This window comes from Sorex araneus, chromosome X, assembly GCF_027595985.1.
Source record: "Sorex araneus isolate mSorAra2 chromosome X, mSorAra2.pri, whole genome shotgun sequence".
NCBI classification, from domain to species: domain Eukaryota; kingdom Metazoa; phylum Chordata; class Mammalia; order Eulipotyphla; family Soricidae; genus Sorex; species Sorex araneus.
Genome location: NC_073313.1, coordinates 181,678,166 through 181,701,127, shown reverse-complemented (window position 1 = coordinate 181,701,127; position 22,962 = coordinate 181,678,166). Strand labels below are relative to the sequence as shown.

General features: G+C 41.1%; 1 protein-coding gene across 3 annotated transcripts in view; it reads right to left on the bottom strand.

Moving 5' to 3' along the window:
- Window positions 1-21,004, bottom strand: part of PTPN4 (protein tyrosine phosphatase non-receptor type 4) — a 175,667-nt gene extending 154,663 nt beyond the window's left edge. The window contains exon 1 of one of the 3 annotated variants that reach the window (XM_055119989.1): window positions 20,125-21,004. The gene's annotated coding sequence lies outside the window, so the exon portion shown is untranslated. The remainder of the gene's footprint in view (window positions 1-20,124) is intronic. The other 2 variants (XM_055119988.1, XM_004608155.2) reach the window with 2 other exon arrangements.
- Window positions 21,005-22,962: the final 1,958 nt, after the last annotated feature.

Sequence of the window (22,962 nt, the reverse complement as noted above, 5' to 3'; positions counted from 1 at the left end):
TCAAATTCCTAATTTTTTGAGGAAGTTCATAGTATCTTCCCAAAAGGCTAGATGTCGACATGATGTCGACATTCCCAGAAGTGGATGAGGGTCCCTTCTTATCCCTGGCACTATGCAAACACTGGTTGTTGCTGTCCCCACCATTTTTTTAACTTTATTTAAACATCATAGTTTACAAAGTTGTGGGGCTGGAGCGATAGCACAGCCTTGCACGCGGCCAACCCGGGTTCGATTCCCAGCAACCCATATGGTCCCCCAAGCACCGCCAGGAGAAATTCCTGAGTGCACGAGCCAGGAGTAACCCCTGTGCATTGCCGAGTGTGACCCAAAAAGAAAAAAAAAAAAAAGAAACAAAGTTGTTCATAATACAATTGTTAAAGGCATTCTATAATCCAACATCAATCCCACCACAAGAGTGATTTCTCTCCATCATTGTCCTCATTTTCCCAATCACCTCCATGTTTGCTCCCTTAGCAGGCACAAAATAATTTATTTCCAATTGCCTGTTACAATTAATTGGTTAAGGGAACTATTAAAAAAAAAGAGAATTTGTGAAAATTATATTTCATCACTGTGAGGTCTTTAAGTTCTTGTCTGAGTGTTCAATGAACTGTTTGTTGCTTGCTGAACTGTGTTTTTGTTTTGTTTTGTTTATTGGGTTTAGTTGACATCTATGTTACTTTCCCATTTAATTTGGTGTGCTCCCCCTGGGATGGGCTGTGGAATTTGGAAGTGTCAATACTTGTCATGCATAGCTGTATACTCCAGAAACTGCAGAACTGGGTAGTTGAGTTCACCTGGGAGCAGCTGTGGGATATGAGTGTGGCCGCTGGGGTTTCCAAAAGTATGGGGAGAAGTGGGGGAGGAGGCTGCCTGCCCCCACTCCAAGACCCCAGAGTTCTCAGTCTGAAAACCAGCGTACCTGGAATTTTCGTCAATTTGGTTTCTGCAGATTAGTTGGGAAGCAGTGGAACTGAGCCCTTGGCAAGGGGGAAACTGGAATGTGGGTGCAGGTGCTGGGGCTTCAGCAGGGCAAGGTCTCAACACCCCCGCCTCCGGAGAGCGCCCCACAAGTTTCAGTGAAGATGAGTGTATCCATGAATTTTAGCAGCGTGGCTTACATCTTGGAGATTTAGTGGTCAATCTGTACAGTTGAGCTCATGGATGAGTTTACGTCGTAGCAGTTATAGAGTATGGGTGTGTGCTCTTGTTCTTTTTGATATCTCATTGTTTTGTTTTGCATCTCCCTGATGACTTAGTGATGCACAGAAATTCTTCATGTGCCTTTGGCCATCTGGACTTCTTTGAGGCAGTTTCTTTTTACCTCTTCTCCTCAAATTTTGATGAGGTTGGTTGTTTTTTTCTTTTACAGTTCTACTAGGACTTTATTACCTTAAATATAAACCCCCCTATCAAATGAATGATGATCATTGTATTCTGGTCATCATTTCCTTTGAGGTGCAGAAGCTTATTTTAATGTAGTCCCATTTGTATATCTTTGCTTCCACTTGCTTGACCAATGGTGTTGCTTCTTTAAAAATGCCTCTCTTTTTTTTTTGCGTTTTTTTGGGTCACACTTGGCAATGCACAGGGGCTACTCCTGGCTTTGCACTCAGGAATTACCCCTGGCGGTGCTCAGGGGACCATATGGGATGCTGGGAATCGAACCCGGGTTGGCCGCGTGCAAGGCAAATGCCCTACCCGCTGTGCTATTGCTCCAACCCCTAAAAATGCCTCTAGCTTCAATGTTACTGAGTGTTCAGCCTACATTTTCCACTATGTATCTCATGAAATCAGGTCTTATGTTGAGGTCTTTAATCCATTTTGACTTTACTTTAGTGCACTTTAGAAAGAGATCTGAACTTTATAAAACCTAAATTGAAAAAAAAAAAAAAGAGAGATCTGAGTTAATGTGAGTGTAACTGACCAGTCTTCCCAGCACCACTTGTTGAAAAGGTTTTCCTTGCTCCATTTATTTTTTCCTTTTTTGGGGGAGGGTGGGTGAGGTCATTTATAGATTAATTGTCCATATATATGAAGATGTGTTTCTGAATTTAATTCTATTCCGCTGATCTGAAAAGTTGTCCTAATTCCAATAGTTCTAGTATCGAATTGTTTTAATTACTACTTTTTTTCCCAAGGATTGCTTTGGCTATTTGGGGGTTGATGATGGTATTACTGTTTGTTATTGTTCCATATGAATTCCAGTACTATCTAATCTATTCTCCGAAAAATGTCATGGTTATCTTATTGGGACTACACTAAATCTATATAATGCTTTAGAGAGGATTGTCATATTTACGATATTAATCCTCTCAATCTATTAGCAGATGTGTTCCCATTCCTCCTGTCCTCTTTTAGTAGTATTTTGTAGTTTACTTTGTATAGGTCTTCCACCTCTTTTGTTAAACTGATTCCTGGGTATCTGATTTTTTCAGGCACAATTGTGAATAGAATTTTACTTTTTTTTTTTTTTTTTTTGCTTTTTGGGTCACACCTGGCAATGCACAGGGGTTACTCCTGGCTCTGCACTCAGTAAAATTACTCCTGGCGGTGCTCAGGGAACCATATGGGATGCTGGGAATCGAACCCGGGTCAACCGCGTGCAAGGCAAAACACCCTACCCGCTGTGCTATCGATCGCTCCAGCCCCAGAATTTTACTTTTTAATTTCTCTCTTCTATTTCATTTATTCGCATATAAAAAGTCCTAACTTTTGCATATTGGTAGCCTGCCATTTACTATACAAGTCTACTGTTTCTAGGCAATTGTTTGTGGTCTTTAGTGTTTTCTTAGTATCATGTCATCAACAAACAGTGAAAGCTTGACGTCTTTACCTATCTGAATTACCTTAGTATCTTTTTGTTGCCTAATTGCTATGGCAAGTACTTACAATAGTATACTGACTATAAGTGATGAAAATCAGTAACCTTGTCTCATGCCTGATCCTGGAAGGTTTTCAGTTTTTCACCTCTAAGTATGATAACTCTGGACTTGAGGTAGACAGCTTTGATTATGTCAAGGAGAATTCCTTCAACTCTCATCTTATTGAGAGCTTTAATCATAGAGTTTTAATCATGATGGGTACTGGATCTTGTCAAACACTTTCTGTGCATCTACTGATCATATGATTCTTATTTTTCCTTGTGTTCATATGGTGCATTATACTGATTGACTATTGTGTGTTAAACCAACTTTGCATCCCTAAGATGAATCTCATTTCATGTAGGATCTTTCTGATGAGCTGTTGAATTCGATTTGCAAGTATTTTGTTTAGTATCTTTGCATCTGTATTCGTCAGGGATATTCGTCTATAATTTTCCTTTTTTGTGCTGTCCCTATCTGCTTTTGGTATCAGGGTAACGGTTTGCCTCAGAGAAACTGGAATTCTTTCCGTTTCTTCAATTTCTTGAAAGAGCTGACTGGAAGTAGCTTTGTGTGTGTGTCTGTGTGTGTGTGTGTGTGTGTCTCCTTTAGTGTTGCTATTTTTAATTGAATCACTGTGAGATAGTTACAAGCTCTCATGTTTGGGTTCAATCACACAATGATCAAACACCTATCCCTCCACCAGTGCACATTTCCCACCACCAATATCCCCGATATACTCCCCCCTTTCCCACCATCCCCCTGCCTCCATGGCAGACAATATTGCCCATACTCTCTCTCTACTTTTGGGCATTATGGTTTTCAACACAGACTGTTTGGTACATTATCTACTTTCGGCACGCATCTCCCATCCCAACTGATTCCTCTAGCCATCATTTTCTTAGAGATCCCTTCTCTATTCCATCTGCCATCTCCCCCCCAGCCCTGGTATCTATTGTCCTTGGGTGTCAGCCTCATGTGATATTATTCTATACTCCACCAATGAGTGCAGTCCTTCTATGTCTGTCCCTCTCTTTCTGACTCATTTCACTTAGCATGATACTCTCCTTAAGATGTCAAAGAACTCACACCTGCACCTGTGCACTATTTTGAGACTTTTGATTATCATTTATATTTTGTCAATAGTAATCTGTTCAGGTGTTCCATATCTTTTTGATTTGGCCATGGGAGATTATACTCCACAGTTTATAGTCCATAGCTTAAGAATCTGTTAACTTCTTCAAGGTTCTCTTGTTTCACTAGGTTCTCTTTTTTGGTTGTTTCAAGACAGATTTTCACAGTAGCCCCCGGTGAGCCTTTGAATTACTGTGGTATGTTATGACACCACCCCTTTCTAATCTGATTTAGCAATATCTCTCTCTCTCTCTCTCATTGCAATCTTCTTACTTTTTTCAAAGAACCAGCTCTTGGTTTCTCTACCTACGAGGATTAGGTTTTTGGGTTTTTTTGTGTTGTTTTTTTTGGGGGGGGGGCAATTCATATTTATTTCTGCTCTAAGTTTTATTTTTTCTTTCCCCTGACCTGCTGTGGACTCCCTCTGTTGACCCTTTTCCAATTTCTTAAACTGTGTGGTTAGGCTATTATGTGGACTATTTCTTCCTTCCTAATGAATGCTTGTATAGCTATGAACTTTTAACACTGCTTTTGCTGTGTCCCATAAGCTCTGGTAACTCATATCCTTGTTCTCTTTTCCAAGGAATCTTGATTTCTTCTCTGATTTCCTCTGTGACTCACTGGCTGTTCATTAGTGAGTAGTTTAATTTCTAAATGTTTGAGCTATTTCATTTCTGTGATTAACTTCTATTTTCAGTGCATCGTGGTTTGAGAAGATAGTTGTTACTATTTCTATTCTTTTGCTTCATGAACATATGTTTTACTGTCCAGAATATGCTCTGTGGCCCAGGATTATCTTGGAGAATGTCCCATGTGCATTAGGAAAGACTGTGTATTTGTCCTTTGAGAGACACAAAGCTGTGTGTGTGTGTGTGTGTGTATACACATGCATATATACATACTTATATATGTATATAACAAGTTTTAGTCTAGCTGGTTTACTGAGTTGTGATACATTGGTGTTAAAAGTCTCCAACCCTTACTGTGTTGCTGTCAATGTCTTCTTCCAAGTCTATGAGCAAATGTTCTAAATATTTTGTTTGCCCCTCATTATGCACATATATGTTTAGCAGTTCTTCCAGATGTTATCTCTTGATCCTTAAGAAATGACCTCTGTACTTTTAAACTTTTTATTTATTTTTTAATTGAATCACAGCAAGGTACAGAGTTGCAAAGCTGTTCATGGATTTCAGTCATATAATGTTCCAACACCCTTCGTTTCACCAGTGAACATTTCACACCACCAATGGCTCCAGCCCCAGCCCCCACCTTTTGACATTATTTTAAGCCTGAAGTATATGTGACATTGGATAACACTGGATTGTCCTTGCTTTTCCCTAGATTATCCTTGCTCCCCCTGCAGGTAACTTAGGTTTATTGAGCTACTCCCACAACAGTGCCCCCGAGGTACACCCAATTCCACCAAGCACTAATAATATTATATTGCTTTTCTCTTTCCTTTATGTCACTTGCATGGTTTAGCAATGTACTTTTTGAACAGGAAGACAGTTCACACTATGCTTTGTAACATGGGAGTTAATTGACTCCAAAATAATATTCACTCCTGGGCATCCATATTTACTTGACTTAAGCCTCAGTTGCCCTTAGCTCCCTTCACTCCAAAAGCAGTCCCAACAAAGGGACTGGATGGACCCAGGGCAAACTGTAAACTACCCTGGCATCGAAAGGAGACAAGCTAAGTATCAAAAGTATAATAAGTTAAGAGCACAGTCATGGACAAACTGTCATTACCCAAAAAGAAGTAACTAAATAAAGACCCTGCTTGGATTTGGAAAGACTAATCTGGCCTGAGAACTGTAGCCTGGGATGTATATAGTGAGATGTCCCCTGCAAGAGCCAACCTTTAAGTTTAATATATCTTTTATTGTACTCATACAAAATGACTAGAAATATTATAGGAAGTAAAATCACTATGATTGTTTAAATGGATTACTAGCTAAGGAAAGGAGAAAGCAATATACCCTAGATGGAATCTCACCCTTTAGTGGATCTCATAGTAACCTAGACTATAAACCCTCAGGTGAGATTTTGTCCTTGAGTTAATCTCCTAGAACTTCGCCTGACAGAGTGGCTTTACCTCTGTTTTTTGTTATGACAATGTTCAACCCCACCTATGCGTACCCCAACCCTTCATGATTTCTATGTAACTATGCTATAAGAGGAAAGAAGGGACTATGGGACTAAGATGAGACAGGAAGAAGATATAATGAAGACAAGGACTATGACATGGAACTAGGGTGATGAAACTATGATGACTGGGACTACGACCAAAACTGTGACTATGATTTATTTGTGCAGTAAGGGAGAGATAAACTGCACTGGGGAGGAGAGAGAAATAAACTAGCAGAACCATACAAGTGGCTTGTCTGAAGATACATGAAATACAACTAGCTAAGTTTATCAAGAAATTACCAATAGTTTCATACAATCTTTCCTCCTTCAGGGCACCATATAGGATAAGGTGTGCAATTCCAGCAAGTATCAGACCAGCCCATGAAATGGAAAACCTCTATGCCAGAATAGGAAGGTTCTGAAGTTTCTCACTGCGAAATGCAAGTTGTCATTTCTTTCTTGGCAAATAAACTGCACTTCCCTCAACAGAGAAGAAAAAAAAAAAAAGCACTAACAGGAACAAGAAAATTTTAAAAAATTAAAAAATAAAAAAAAAACAGAAGAAAAGGTATCATGTAGCTTCAGAAAGTCTTGACCACAGAGAGAATCGTTTCACAAGTGCACCTCTTGCAGATACAATGGCCAAGAGAAATTTTAAAAACCATGAAATTAGAATAGCTGAAGTAAACTATCAGTATCACCAAGGAAGCAAAGAAGGCAAAACAAGTACCTAAAAAGACAGCTATGACAAAAAAGCTAAGGCAAAAGATTGTAAGCCTATAAACGTTTTTATTCCCAATGTCAGTGAGAACTGCTAAGTTGGCAAAATCAAAATTTTTAATTAATATCTGACTATAACTTGAAAAAAATCTCGGAAGCTGGAAAAATAGTACAGGAGGTAGGATGCTTACCTTGCAGGCAGCTGACCCAGGCTTGATCCCAAGCACGCCAAATAGTCCCTGAGTCCCTCAAGCAGTGATCTTTGAGCACTGCCAGGTATGCCACCTCCACACCAAAAAAAAAATCTCCAGTAGTCTAATTCAAAATACTTTCTCGAGGCTGAAGCAATAGCATGGCGAGTAGGGTGTTTGCCTTGCACGAGACCAACCTGGGTTGGACTCCCAGCATCCCATATGGTCCCCTGAGCACCACCAGGGGCAATTCCTGAGTACAGAGCCAGAAATAACCCCTGTGCATCACCAGGTGTGACCCAAAAAGCAAAAAAAAACAAAAACAAAAACAAAAAAAAAACCTTTCTCTCAGAAACTCCTTATAGCATCTTCCATTTTTCCCACACATGTAAGACTTCTTATAAGATCATCAATCTTCACCCATTTCTTCACTTCTAAAGATATTTAAAGCAATGTTTCTCAACTAGGAGCCAAAGATCCCCAGGACAGCCCAGGGAAGCCATTGGTGAAAACTATTAAATGAGGACCACAGCAGAATAGAGAGACAACTTTAAGACAGAGAAGTCAAAAACAAGGTAAGAAGGGGGTCATGATTGGAAAACAGTTGACTTAAAAAATAGTAGATTGGTAACTTCACCAGGGCACCCCAAATGGAGCAGGTGCTGTCTCCCCCTCTACTCCAGATGGAACCCTGGCGTCCAAGAGCTTCCACAAGCAAGGCCCAGGTATGAGGGTACCAGGACTAAATCTCCAGGTCACATGGCGGTAGAGGCGCCGGGTGGTCCCACGCCGGCTGTCCGCCTGCTCTGTGGCATAGCTGTCACTCCCACAGACTTCCACTGCATGCCACCTTGGCGCACCAACAGCCAGAGTCCAGACACTCCCAACTGAATCCCAAAATAGATTAGTGCCCTACAGAGATGTCTCTGAAACCCAATCATCTACATCCTAGGATCCCAGAAGCACACAGCCGCTTTTTGCCACCTCCCCACCAAAAAAAGAATCTCCAGTAGTCTAATTGTACTGTGCAACCTCTCAAGATATACAAAATGAGCAATAGAAAATAAATTATCTAAATCTGTCCCTGGCAGGCAGGCTTGAGTGGTGGTGGGAAAATTCGGGAAAAACATAATACCCAAAAGTAGAGAGAGGAGTACTGGGAAAGTTATATGCCATAGAGGAATGGTAAGGACTGGGATTGGGGGGGGGGGTACCAGGGGATGTTAGTGGTGGAAACTGTGTTGGAAGATGGGTGTTCGATCATAGTATGGCTGAATCTCAAACATGAAAGCTTTGTAACTGTATCTCATGGTGATTCAATAAAATATTTTTTAAAAATGTTTTAAAAAAGAGGGGCTGGAGAGATAGCACAGCGGGTAGGGCGTTTGCCTTGCACGCGGCCGACCCGGGTTCAAATCCCAGCATCCCATATGGTCCCCTGAGCATGGCCAGGGGTGATTCCTGAGTGCAGAGCCAGGAGTAACCCCTGTGCATCGCCAGGTGTGACCCAAAAAGCAAAAAAAAAAAAAAATAAAAATAAAAAAAAATGTTTTAAAAAAGAAAAAAATAGTATCTGGGTGTTCTATCAGCGACCCTCTTTCATTGCTTCAACTATCCCCTATACAACCCTAAATCCTCCCACTTTTAATTTCAAACTACTTTCAGGTAGTTCACAGTTATGTACTAAGTGGAAAAAGGAGCAAAGAGAGAGGCTTTATCATTAAATTTGAATTCAAAATATTACTTTGCTATTTACATGGTAATATGCCTAGTCAGTCACACATCTTTCTGATTTGCAGCTTTGTTCTTTAAAACTCGGGATAATACCTTTCAACACATTTCTACTTGTATTAAATACAGGGGCAATTAAAGAAGGAGTTCTTTCCCTTTCTAGCATGGACTTGAAAGCATTCCCGAAGGACTCCATGCCATGGATCTCAGAAGTGACAGGCAAGGGACAGAGGGCTAAAGTGAGAGATCATTATACACAGGGAATTAAACAAATTTGTAAATATACTAAAGACAATAGAAGTTAATTTCTCTGCTGAAAAAGCGATTTACAAGTACAGAAAGGAAGAATGAAATCTGATATTATCAGTGTGACTTTTAAAACACATGTACACAGTCACACATAGAATCTCAGATGTTAGAATCTCAGATGTATACATATGTATATTTCCCAGTTCTGTCCTAGAAGTGATAACTGACAGCCCTGCAAAATAAATAAACCAAGCTTCAAATCTTTGTTCTAAATACCACCTCCACTAAAAGAAATCAAAATTCTTTCAATAAATTCATGAATCCAGAGCTCAGAGAGCAAAAATACAAAGTCTGGACATCTTGTGTCAAAAATTAACAAAATACTCAAAAGGTCAGGATGAGTCCAAAAATTGCAAGGATGATCATGAAGAGGCTCACACTAGCCAAATCTGGGGAAATTTGAGCATCAAAATAAAATGTCAAATGAAAAGATTATGAAACACTAAACAGAAATTCATGAGTAATACAGATGTAAATTAGCAAATGAATAAATGTATAAGGAAGGAAAAAATCTGTTTTCAATAGGAAGTCAACTAATAAATGCAAGTGGTAACCTATGTAACAATAGTTCAGGGAGAAGGCATCAGTGCACCCAGAAGCTGGTCAGAGTAGGAAGAACAGAACATGGGCACAACTTGGGGATAATCCCAAGAAAAAGTTATTAAACTTAAAAGAAAAATAACTTTACAGTAAAGAAATCCGACAACCAAGAACAAAATGTTTAAGGTTAAACATCTCCAGTGGTAGGACAATATTCTTTGTCTGGTTTTCCTAAGAAAAATGTAGTCTACACATGAGCACAAGCCACCAATGTGTGGACCAAGTTAAGGGACTCTTATCTTGGAAACGGGGACGGTGGTGGGGAGTCTAGGTCATAAAAGATCAGGGACTGGAGGTGTAACTCAGAGACAGAGTACTTGCCATGCAATATAATATTCTGCATTAGATCCCCAGCATTGGGAGGCTGGGGGGGGGGTAGGGGTAATGTGACTAAAAGACTGAGAAAAACTGAGAATGTTCCAAACTTAAGGAGATTAAAAACAAAATGCAATTAAGTGCATGTGTGATGCTGAATTGGTTCTAAAACCAAAATGAAAAGAAACAGTTTAAATAATTGGAAAATTTGACAGGCATCTGGGGACTTGAAGGCAGTGTTGCATCAATATTGATTTCCTGATTTGGTGCTTATGTAAGAGACTGTCCCTATTTTTGTGAATCCACACTAGATTATATTTAGAAGTGATGGGAATCATGTCTGCAACATGCTCTCAGATGGTTCAGAAAAGAGATTAGAAGTGGTCTATTTCTCTGAAATGACTGAATATAGGATTAAAATGAGACCAAAAATGAGATGAATTGGGTAATTCACTGAAATATGAGAATACAGCAGAAAAGACAACATCAAGGTTCTTTTGAGACTATTGCACAGTGAAGGTCTGATTAAGTCCACAACAGTGAGTCAAGCATAACAAGATGTTCCAGACTTATCCTGTGCAATACATACACACATACACACACACACACACAACGTATATATGTTATACAAATTATACTGTACACACATCTGTACAGTATAATGTTAATAACTGGTTGAAATTCAAGTGTAAAGCAAAGAGCTTATGGGAAATTACTGCACTGCTCTCAATTTTTGCTAACAATCTAAAACTATTCTAGGGGCCAGAGAGTACAGCAGGTATTTGACTTGCGTAGGTCTGACCAGGTCCAATTCCTGGCATCCTATATGGCAGCCCTAAGCCCCACTATGAGAGATTCTTGAGCGCAGAGCTAGGAGTAAGTCCTGAGTACCAGTGGGTATGGTCCCAAAATCAAAAATAAAACTACTCTAGGGGCTGGAGCAACAGCATAGTGGGTAGGGCATTTGCTTTGCACGCGGCCAACCCGGGTTCAATTCCCAGCATCCCATATGGTCCCCTGAGCACCGCGAGGAGTAATTCCTTAGTGCAGAGCCAGGAGTAACCCCTGTGCATCGCCGGTTATGACCCAAAAAGCAAAAAAAAAATTAAATAAAAAAAAAACCTTCTCTAGAAAAACACAATAAAAAATTTCAAGTTGCAAGAATAGTTTTTAAAAAACAAGAAAAAGAATTGAAGGGAACTTGGGAGCTGTTTGAGCTGTTCTTGTACAGTTTCTGTAGGTCTGAAATTATTTCAGAACTAATTTTACGACTAGAAAGATAGCACAATGGATAACAGAATATACTTTGTATGCACTGAACTGAGATTCAATCCCCAATAACACATACAACTTCACTGAGCACTGAGCTAGAAGTAGTCCCAGGACACCAATGGGTGGGCAACAAAATAAATAATTTTAAAAAATTAATGAGAACTCATAACAATCTTGGTGCCTTGCAAAATGACTGGTTCACTGTAGATGCACAACACAAATTATTTGATTTTCTTTCCCACTTGCACAAAGAAATCTTATCATTATTGAAAATCTTTTCCTCTTTCCCTTATATCAAACTGGACTCTCAATTCTACTATAACTAATTCACTTTTTTTTTCTTTTTGGGTCACACCCAGCATTGCACAGGGGTTACTCTGTGACTAGTAAGTAAAGGAGTTCTCTTTTTCAATTCTATTTTTGTTTTCCTGTAGTTACTACCGTATTGTTTTGGCATGAATGTGAAATATCTTTCTTGTGCTCTTGTACTATTAGCTTCTTGGAAAAATCAAATTTTACATTTAAATTATAAGTTTTTAAATAAGGGAGAAAAATTTGACATAAGTTTTGAAACTTATATAAAATTGGATATAAGTTTTGAAACTGCCTCCCCCACCCCCAGCGTCGTGTAATCCCATCAACAGCCAACATCAGAAACTATAAAAGCAAGCTTCTGGAAGAGACCGATGCAGTCTCTTGCCCCCGAACCTGGCTGTCTTCACTGGGGCCCCTCAGAGGGGACGGGTTACATTTCCCTCCCCGCCCTGAGCAGAGCCTCGACAGTTGAGGACCTCCAGAACCCAGCCATGGCCATGCTCAGGGCCATTCTCCACACGTTCGGATGAGCCTCATGGATGGGGGAGCTGGCAGAGGAACCCAGGTGTGCGGGACCCAGGGCCAAGATCTCCAAGGCTGCTCAAATCAGGACTAGGCCTCTTCCACCCAGATCCCCCATTTTCCAGTAGGTAGGCAGTCCACACCCAGAAACTGCCCCCAGTGCCGTGTAATCCCATCAACGGCCAATATCCAGAGACTATAAAAACCAAGCTCCTAGACATCTTATAGCTGTGTTCTCCCTCTCAGAGAACTTGGAAGCTACCAAGAGTATCCCACCCCACAGCAGAGCCTGGCAAGCTACCCATGGTGTATTCGATATGCCAAAAATACTAATGCTAGGTCTTATTCCCCTGACCCTGAAAGAGCCTCCGATCGTTGGGAAAGATGAGTAAGGAGAGGCTGCTAAAATCTCAGGGCTGAGTGTAATTGAGACATTACTGGTGCCCCCTCAAGTAAATCAGAACAACTGGATGACAGTGCTACAGTGATACAGTGGTACTAGTGACAGTGCTACAGTGATACAGTGGTTTTACTGTTTAGACATTGAAAATGTCTGGATGGGGGAGGGAGTTCATAAACTTTCTAATATTTAAAACCTTTAAAATAGTGCTTTTCTGCACAGGGGGTGATAGTTCACAGACACATACATCCTCCCATGACTGAGGTCCTGAGTTCACTATTCAGCAACAAAATACAAATATATAAACAGTGCTTTTCCCAATCCTTTTCCCAATTTGGCACCAGTTTTAGCACACAAGGATAAGTCAACAAGACTACTCAATGTAAAACACCATCCGGTAGATTCCAATATGCCGAAGTCCCTTTAACTGACCAATATACTGCTTAAATAATGGCAATCATTCACGGCACATCAGTTGAAAACTCTTTTCTAAAAGTTTTGGGGTTTTTCGTTTGTTTTGTTTTGTCTGGGGGACCATAAAAGGCTGTGCTCAGGGATTACTTCTGGTTCTGTACTCAAGCATTAACCTTGATGGTGTTTGGGGGACAATATGGGGTGACCACAATCAAACCCAGGTTAGCCACACGCACAGTAAATGCCCTACCTATGACACTATCACTGTTCCTGCCCCTGATCTAAAAGTTTTAATATGATCCCACTCATAATCCAGATAGGAACCACCTTCAACAAGAGTTCATCTCTTAACAGCCACATACATGTGCAGGAACACAGATTCAAACACTGAAATTCAGACACCAACACCTATCCCAAAAGAAACAGACACAAGATAAATTGCATTTCTCCATACAGACTGAGCACCCTTTCATACTTCTGACATTTTGTACACACTGTTCTTTCGACTCAGATCAAATCCAACTCATCTTCCAAGACACAGCTCAAATGGCACTTCTCATTTTCCCCATATCTAATTTCATGTCACTCTGAATTATAATTGTTGACATGTGCTACCATCCTAGAATTTGAGCTCAAACATAAAAATGAGTTTTTATTTAACATATACCACTGGTCCCAATAAGTGACATTCGTATGTTTGCTAATTAGCATTCAAATACATCACTGCTCAATGAATAAAAATTTCAAGATATATTAAAACAATGTACAATTTTATAACCATATTAACATTTTTCCAAAATAAGAATTCCCACAATTCTTTAAGAAAGTAATTTGGCATAGAAATATTCATACCACAAAACCATTATTCCAATGCTCGCATATTAGACTGAGAAAACAAAAGCCACAAGCACAAAATATTGCAGACTATAACAGTAAAAACTTGAGTAACAACCAAAATGTTTACCGAAAGTAAATAACAAAATCAACCTTGGTAAATACCCTAGGCTTAAATTACGCTCATGACTACAGTTGAATGAGAAAAGAGTATCAGCTACCATATACTGAACATCTCTAATTAAAATATAGTGCTAGATTTTTATATTATATTCTCCTAGTCCTCGCAATTCAAGGTCAAATTCTTGTTATCCTAATCTCACAAAGTAGATTCTGAAGTAATCTGTTCATTTTTTGAAATCAGATTCCAGATCAGATTAGATCAGATTCCAATTTGATTTATCTCACTCCAAGATATGTCAGATTTTAAGGACATTGCACTTACATTGCACTACCTCTACTTTTTTTTTTTTTTTTTTTGCCTTTTTGGGTCACACCCTGTGATGCTCAGGGCTTACTCCTGGCTCTGCATTCAGAAATTACTCCTGGCGGTGCTCAGGGAACCATATGGGATGCTGGGAATTGAACCCAGGTTGGCCGCTTGTAAGGCAAACGCCTTACCTGCTGTGCTATTGCTCCAGCCCCTACCTCTATTATGTAGTTCCGACATGTTAAAATTGCATCTCTACCATACAAATATAAAGTAAGGACTGCCTTAAAAAAGAAGAAAAAAAAATATATATATATATAAATAGCTGGTGATTAAAAGTGACTCTGGGCCTAAGATATAATACAGTAGGGAGGGCTTTGAACAGTGCCAACCAGGGTTCAATCCCCAGGATCCCAGAAGGCCCCCCAAGCATCACCAAGAGTGATCTCTAAGCAGAGAGTCAGAAGGAAGCCCTAAGTACCAAAGGGCATGCAATGGGCATGTCCCCCCGCCCCGAAAAGAAGTAAATTTTGTTACAGTTTTCACTTTTTTTCAAATTAGCAACTTTCTGATAAGGGGCTAATATCAAAGATATATAAGGCACTGGCTGAACTCTTACAAGAAAAAAACATGGGGCAATGAAATGAACAGAAACTTTCTCAAAGAAATTCGAATGGCCAAAAGGCACATGAAAAAAATGCTCTTCATCACTAATAATCAGGGAGATGCACAATCAAAACAATAATGAGATATCATCTTACATCACAGAGACTGGCACACATCCTAAAGAACAAAAGCAACCAGTGTTGATGTGGATATTGGGTGAAAAGGACTCTCCTTCAACTGTTGGGAATGCCGAAGGGTTCAGCCTTTTTTGAAAACAATAAGGACGTTTCTCAAAAAACTAGAAATTGAGCTCCCATTTGATCCAGCAATACCACTTCTGGGAATTATCCTGGGGGCCCCAAAACACAGCAGACACACCATCTGCACTCCTATGTTCATTGCAGCACTATTCACCATGGCCAGAATTTGGAAAACAATCTGAGCGCCCAAGAGCAGACAAATGATAATGAAACTATGGCATATCTACACAATGGAATACTATGCAAATGTCAGGAAAAATGAAGTCATGACATTTCCCTATAAATGGATGGACATAAAGAGTATCATGCTGAGGGGGCTGGAGCAATAGCACAGCGGGTAGGGTGTTTGCCTTGCATGCGGCCGACCCGGGTTCGATTCCCAGCATCCCATATGGTCCCCTGAGCACCACCAGGGGTAATTCCTGAGTGCAGAGCCAGGAGTAACCCCTGTGCATTGCCGGGTGTGACCCAAAAAGAAAAAAAAAAAAGAGTATCATGCTGAGTCAAATGAGTCAGAAGAAGAGGCAGAGACAGAATGACTGCACTCATTTGTGGTATATAAACAAATATATAGTAGAAGACTAATATCCATGGCCAGGGAAAATGTGTTAGGAGGACTGGTCAAATTAGCAACTTTAAAAATTAGAACTACTGGGGCTGGAGCGATAGCACAGCGGGTAGGGCGTTTGCCTTGCACGCGGCCGACCCGGGTTCGAATCCCAGCATCCCATATGGTCCCCTGGCCGTGCTCAGGAGTAACCCCTGTGCATCGCCAGGTGTGACCCAAAAAAGCAAAAAAAAAAAAAAAAAAAAAATTAGAACTACTGAGGAATTACTAAATACATAGGGCACCACTAACTTTTTAAATTTTTTTCATTAAAGTCAGAGAATAGTACCATATAAAAAAAGATACACTCAACTAATTATATCTAGGCAATAATGCAATAACCCAAACAAATTAGTACCAGGATTCAAAACCTGAAAATTCTGGGTTTTTCTTAAAGGTGGATTTTGGAAGAAGACTTACTGAGGAAGGAACTGGACTGAAGACAGAAATGTTTTAAATAGAAGAAACAAGGGTAAGGAAAACACAAGAATGTTTTCCTCTTAGAAATAAAAGATAGCATTAGTTGATAAAAAGCCTTCAAGGTCATGCAGATAACTTTGGAATTAACTTGATATGCAACAGGGAACTGAATGTATTCTTAAATGGGAAGATGGCATGCTAAAATACAATCTTTAAAAGCTCAAAACTTTTTTCAAGCTAAAGTATTGCTTTTGGATACCCAGTGCTTTTGTCAAATAATTGGAGACAAGGAATAGACATTACTTTTTACTTATGCATACTCTGCAAAAAGTGAGACTGAACATATATAAGTTCTTATATAAGTGCTGAATATCACAAAAGCATTATATTTGAAAAATATAATGCTTTGGAATATTAAATGTTACCATAATTCTAATAAAAATCATAAAAATGTAATGAAAAAGACATTTTGGAAAAAATTATTTAGTGACCTCTTCATCTTTACAACATAAACTGTGGCTCAAAAACTGTAATAATTTGTTTGATGTAATACATAAATTAGTGGAGATTCAATACTACAACTCCAATTTTGCAGTGCTGTCCAATATTGTAACTAATCAATGTATCTGGTTATTTAAATCTAAACTGGTTAAAATAAAACACAACTGTAAATTCAATTCCTCAGAATTGATAGTTACTTTCCAGTGTTTGGTATCTTACCTGGTCAAAGGCTAAATATCTGATCGGGTAAAAAAAGAGTATTTCCACCACTGCACAAAGTTTAATTGGTCAGCATGATACAAAGAATAACTTTGAGCCAGATAGATCAAGTTTGAATACTAATTACTGGCAGTGTGATCTTTGACAAGTTATTTAATTTCTCTTTGCTCCCATGGTGGTAGGGATGCAGAGAGCTGGGGATTAATAATACCTATTGTACAAAGTGCACTTGATAATTATCTGGGATAACATGAAAAGCCCTTTTACACGTTTGGCACATAACAGACAATAAACACTTCCCTTCTGGATGCTTTCTTCTTTCTACTATTCTAAAAGCCTCTTTTTAAAAGATGAGAAACACAGTAACTCCCCTAAATTAATGTCTCCCCTCCAAAGATAGTCCACAGGACCTAGTTTTCATTTTGTTCCTACCAATTTCTTCAAATATTTGCATCTCTCTTTCAGTCTTTTACTCAGAAAAAGTGAAAGAAAAAAATGAATGGGGGAGGGGGGGTTAGGAAGTTGCTGCTAATGAAATTGAAAAGAATGTAATAAATGTTCCTTTCTTTGCTTCCTATTCTATTTTACTTATAACCATACCACTGGAGGGGAAAAATCAGTTCTTGGATACTGCATTTCCATGCCAATAAAGATTTTATAGTACTTTTGCATTATACTCCTCACCATCTGTACTATTGATTGGAATATTAAAAGAAAGAATAACACCTTCCTCCTACAGCATACTTTCCTGGCAAACAATAAAAAGGATTTCCAGAACACTAAACAAATCTTCAAGTCTTACAGCTTTATCTAGTAAATTTACAAATTTAACATATATAGACAATAACAAATTTTTTTAAAACACAACAAAATTTAACTCAGCTTATAATCAGTGAATATGTGCGAATACCAAATTTTACTTAGGAGCCACAATGCGTATTACACCACATTAATTAGTAACAAGGCCACCAATTTTACATTCCTACCAATACAAAGAATTAAAGCTGAACTTGAAACATTCATCTTTAAACAATGACTAAACAATATGCCTACAGATTTTTCAGCTTCCTTGTTTAAAACTATTAACAACTCTCTGAAAGAGGGGGTGGGGGGAGTTCTCTCAAATCCAGTCACCGTCTCCTTTACATTATCAGAGAGTTTCTTACTTCCTTAAAGAAAACTAACCCAAAAGCAAATTACTGAATCAATTCCTCCTTCGCGATTTAAGTCATAAATAAATACTAAATAATACTGCACATTACACTGCCAATTTACAACTCATGTTTGATAGACAAAACTAAAATATTCTCAAAATACAAATTAGACTTCAGTAATAGTCTAGAAAGTCTCAAGTAAAATAAATACATACATGAAAAGTATTTTATTGTCCCACATGTTATACTTAGTACAGAGAAAGTTAAGCTTCTATGGAAGAATGGATGAAATCTAATTTGTGAGAAACTGATTTTTTTTTAAAGTCCTTCAATAATAATAGTGTACAGTGGTCACAGTAGAACAGTTCAAATGAATTTTCCTGAGGCTACATTCTAAGTACATCTGACCCAGAAAGTATTTTTAGCAAGTGTGTTCAATCAATGCTGGTTTTATGCCTGGCCTAAATTAGAAATTGGGTGTCACAAATGTAAAGTAACAAAGTTATTAGGGATATTTTTTAAGACATACAATAAGAACATAAGAGCAAAACTTGAAACAATTCAAATACTCAAGAGCTTAGAAGCTAAGCAGGTTTAGAAAAAGGCTAAAAGCAAGAATCGTTCACATCTATTTTTGAGATACCTGGGATTTTTCTAACTCAAAAGCTTTAATCTACTCAAGGAATATATTTTTTTAATGACAAAATAATGATGGTGCCTTTTATTTTCAAATACTCTTGCAAAATGTTTAAGGCAGACCCGCTAAATCACAAAAATATTACCGAGTATAAAAATGACCACGTTTCTCATGAACTACTTGATTATGGAACCATGCACATGATTCAATGCAAAACAGTAGCAAAGTGTGCTATTAAAACAAAAATGAAGGCATAAAATAGCTTTTGTGGCAACTGGAGCATAAATTTACTGACAAAAAATGGTGGGGCCTACAAAATTAATTCACTGCAAACTAGTAAGTTCTTAACTTTTGTTTACAAAAGTTTTTTTTATTTTAAATAACCCATAGGTTTTATTTTTGCATTCGTCAACTTCAAAACGGATAGAACTAGTTTTACTCCATTAAGCACATCTGGGGGCTTTGAATAATAATTTATTTTAAGGCACTCCTTTTTGATGATAAAAAAAGAGTTTTTCCCTGGCACTTAAACGTTCAAAAAAAAAAAAACTGGGTTTTAAAATGCCCTGGCGTTTACTGTTTCAATCTTTTTACTCATGCCATCGTTAACAAGTAGGATGCAATGACTTTTTGTTATACTATTCTTCTCCATAAACATGCTTTATTTAAACGGTACTGTTTCAAACGGGCGCCAGATCGGGTCGCATAGATCTAGACACTACTCCAATCTCCGACGAAAAGCAGTTGGTGTTTTTGCAGATGCGCAAGCTCTCCTCAAACAAGCGCTTGAAACCCCTACAGACGGTCTTTGGTCGTGGTGCAGAAACAGCAGTGTCACTCGAGGTCTCCCCTTCCAAGTTCCACAGAAACATCTATCCGCGTCAACGTGCGAGTATAAACCGTCCCGTGGCAAGCAAACCCAGGGAGCAAAGCATCGCTGTGTCGATTTAGCGACACCTCAACTTTTTTTTCTCCCCTCTTCCCTCAACTACAGATGCCTAAATGCGAGTACGAAACCCCAATAGAATTCTCAGAGGCTTTTTGGACAAAACTTTACGGTAGGGACAAGTCGCGCCGTGATGCCCGCAGGAAGCTCTCCCAAGAGCCAGTGAAGAAGGGAGAGGGAAAAAAAATTCCACCAGCCACGGGAAAAACCTTACCTGGAACGCAGGTTCCGCGGAAGATCCCATCTCCGCGCCTATCGCCTCGACCGCCCCCGTTATCACAGATTCCCAACTAGCTAGTCCTGGGAGCGCTGCGAGCTTTGGTCCCGGGGCAGAAAAGGGAGGCGGCGGAGTGGGTGTGTGTGCAGGGGGGCGGGGGGGAGAAGCATCCTTTTCCCACCCCCGTTCTTCGGAAATCAATCTCTGACCCCCCATCCCGCACCCCCTGCCTTCCAGGCAGCTCAGACCGGGCTCGCCGCCCCGGAGCCACACGCACACACACGCATACACGCCTCAGGTAAGAAGCCTCGCGTCGGGGCGTGCGAGGGCCGAGAAGAGAGAGGCCGGCGGGGGTGGAGGGGGAGAGACTCACCTTCGTATCACAGCCGCGTCCTCCCGGCTGGAGAAGGCGAAGCCTCGAGGCCCGGGCGCGCCGGGGCGAAGCGCGTCCGCCGCGCCGCGCCGCTCCCGGGGGCTCCCTTCAGCAGCAACTCAGCAGCCGCCGCCGCAGCGGCCGCGCCACGGCCCCGAGCCGCCAGCACCACCTCATACTGCGGGGCGCGCGGGCCGGCGCGGCGCCGCCGGGAGACAGACGCGAGGGAGGCGCGCGCGCTCCCACCTCCCTACCGGGATGAGATAATCCACACACACACTCACACTCGCGCGCACACACACACACACACACACACACACACCCGCGAAAAGTGCCGTGGGGGTGGGGCACCCCGGGACTTGTGGGGATTAGCAGGAGGGGGGCGGAGGGGCCTGGCCCCAAACCCCCGACCCTTCGGCTCCGAGTCCGATCTTTCCCCCTCTCCCGGGCTCAGGCCCCGAAGGCGGCGTCAGGGGGACCCAGGGGTCCGGCGAGAACAATGTGGGGGGGGGGCGGCCCGCGAGGAGCGGAAAAGCGCGCGGCGCGGCGTGAGGGGGCGCCGAATCCTAGGCAGCGTTTGTATGTGAGAGTGCAAGAGGTGCTCGCTGCCCCCGCCTCCTTCTCCTCCTCTTCCTCCTCCTCCGTCTCCTCCTCCTCCTCCTCCCTTAAGCACACCCCGTCTCCCAGGCCACAGCATAGCAACCGAACATGGCGGCTGCGCAAGCGCCGCCACTCAGAGGCCCGGAGCGGCAGCCCCTAGGAGACGATCTCGCGAGAGGCGAGGCCAACCCCCCTCCCCTTACCGCCGCCCCCCCTCCCGCTCCTGGAGTGGCGGGCGGGATTGCACCAGCCCCGGCGCCCGGGCGAGGGGCGGGGGGGAGGCGGGGGACACGCAGGTGCGAGCGAGGCCGGACCTGAGGAGAGGTTGGGTAGGAAGGGCTGGGAGTGGGCGGGGCCCGGTGACTCCGCCCCGTGGTCCCGCGGCGATTGGTTGCTTGAACTGAGCCCGCTGGACCTACTGACCTAAGCGCCCGAACCGAGCCAGGGGCGAGAAAGCAGTGCCTAGGCAGGCTGCGGAGTCTAGGATTGCAGTTTTGAATCACTTCCTCTCCTCAACAGAGTCTCTCAGACAAAGGACAAACAGTGTTCGGATGATAAAACAAATGTTTGGGTGCCCTCTGTGTGCCAGGAATGGGGACTGCTTGTGTTTCTTTTAAAATTAAATCAATTCGTTCTGATACTGTGCAGGAATTTACCGGGGTCATCAAGCCTGGCTTCTTAGCCTGGTTCATTCTAATAATTTATTGATGATGATTTATTGGCCGTAGGCCAGAGCCTACAGTTTGGGTGATCTTAACTAAAATGATGGGAGAAGGGATGTGGGGACAAGCACGCTTCCATAATACAATCATTTTTGTCAGTGCCCTTTCCTGTCTCCTGGCGCCTTCTTAGTCTCTCTGGTCTTCCCAATGAAGACAGTATTCATAGACACATTCTTTTTTAAAAAAAAAAAAATTGTTTTCTGTCCGACCTGACTAAATATCTATTTACTACAGAATTAATTCCTACAAGATAACACCTGCACATTTACACAAATCTGTGATAGAGGAGTTTCTATTGATCCTTTTCTCCCTCTCACCTCCCCTTTAGTTCTTTGCATTTTGAAAGACATCTCGCGGTTTGTTTCTTGCTTTACCTCTTGTACTTGCTTTCCATTCCTGAACTTAGTTCTAGCCAGTGTGCATTCACCCATCTCAAAACATTCTTCCTTCCTCTAACTCCCCATTACCTGTTTTTATATTTCCTCTGCTAAAACGCCCCTCACTTCATCTCAGACTACATTGAACTTCAAACAAAAGTTTAAAAAAATAAGCATTTTATTTCTCTATTGTCATCAGTCATTCTAGCTTCAGATCTCCCTTTTTCTTGTCACAATGTACATTTTATTATTATTGCCACTGTGTGGGTCTTAGCACTGCAGCTACATGGGTAGCTATTTGCAGGCAAGGGCTGGGCCTAAGACATCTGTATATCCCTGGTAATGCCTGATGACTGTCAAGCATAAAAAGAAATTTTTAGTTAAGGGTCAGAGAGATAGTTCAAGGATTAAGGCACTTGCCTTGCATGTAGGCTCCACAAGTTTGATCCCTGACTCTGAATTTACTCCTCCAAGCCCTGCCAGGAGTGTTCCTTGAGCCTAGAGCCAGGAGTAAGCCCTCAGCACAGCTTGGTGTGGCCCAAAAAACAAAAGAAACGTTTTGTTTTATTGAAAGACAAAATACTGAACTTTCTAAATAGTGGGATTTCAGGAAGCACTTGAGATGGAGTGGCTCCTTCTCAGCTTTAAATCTGTTCAGGGTCTCTGAGTGCAGAGATACTTGAAACAGTCAGATTTGTCCTTGTTGATGTCCTTGTAACAAATACCCCAAATAATCTTGCTATCTCCAGACCTTCTTCCTACAACCTATTCCTCTTCCTATCACAGTGACCTTTAATACAAATATAAACCTGACTTATAATATAAATATAGCTAGTCTCAACAGTAGAGTGGCTGCAGGAGTGCACCCTTTGTTTTGGGACACTACACAGGATGAGCCTTTTAGATAAACAATGTAGGCTTCATCTCCATCTGCTATTCTTCCCCCTTCCCTTTGTTGTTATTGCCATGACCAGGGATGGTACACAGGCTTGGTTGCGGTACTTGCATATCTGGTTGTGGTGCCCCCTCACTTGGCAGAGGTCCTTGCCCAAGGTATTTGCCCACTATTTTACTTGAAGTGCACACACACACACACACACACACACACACACACACACACACACACACACACACACACA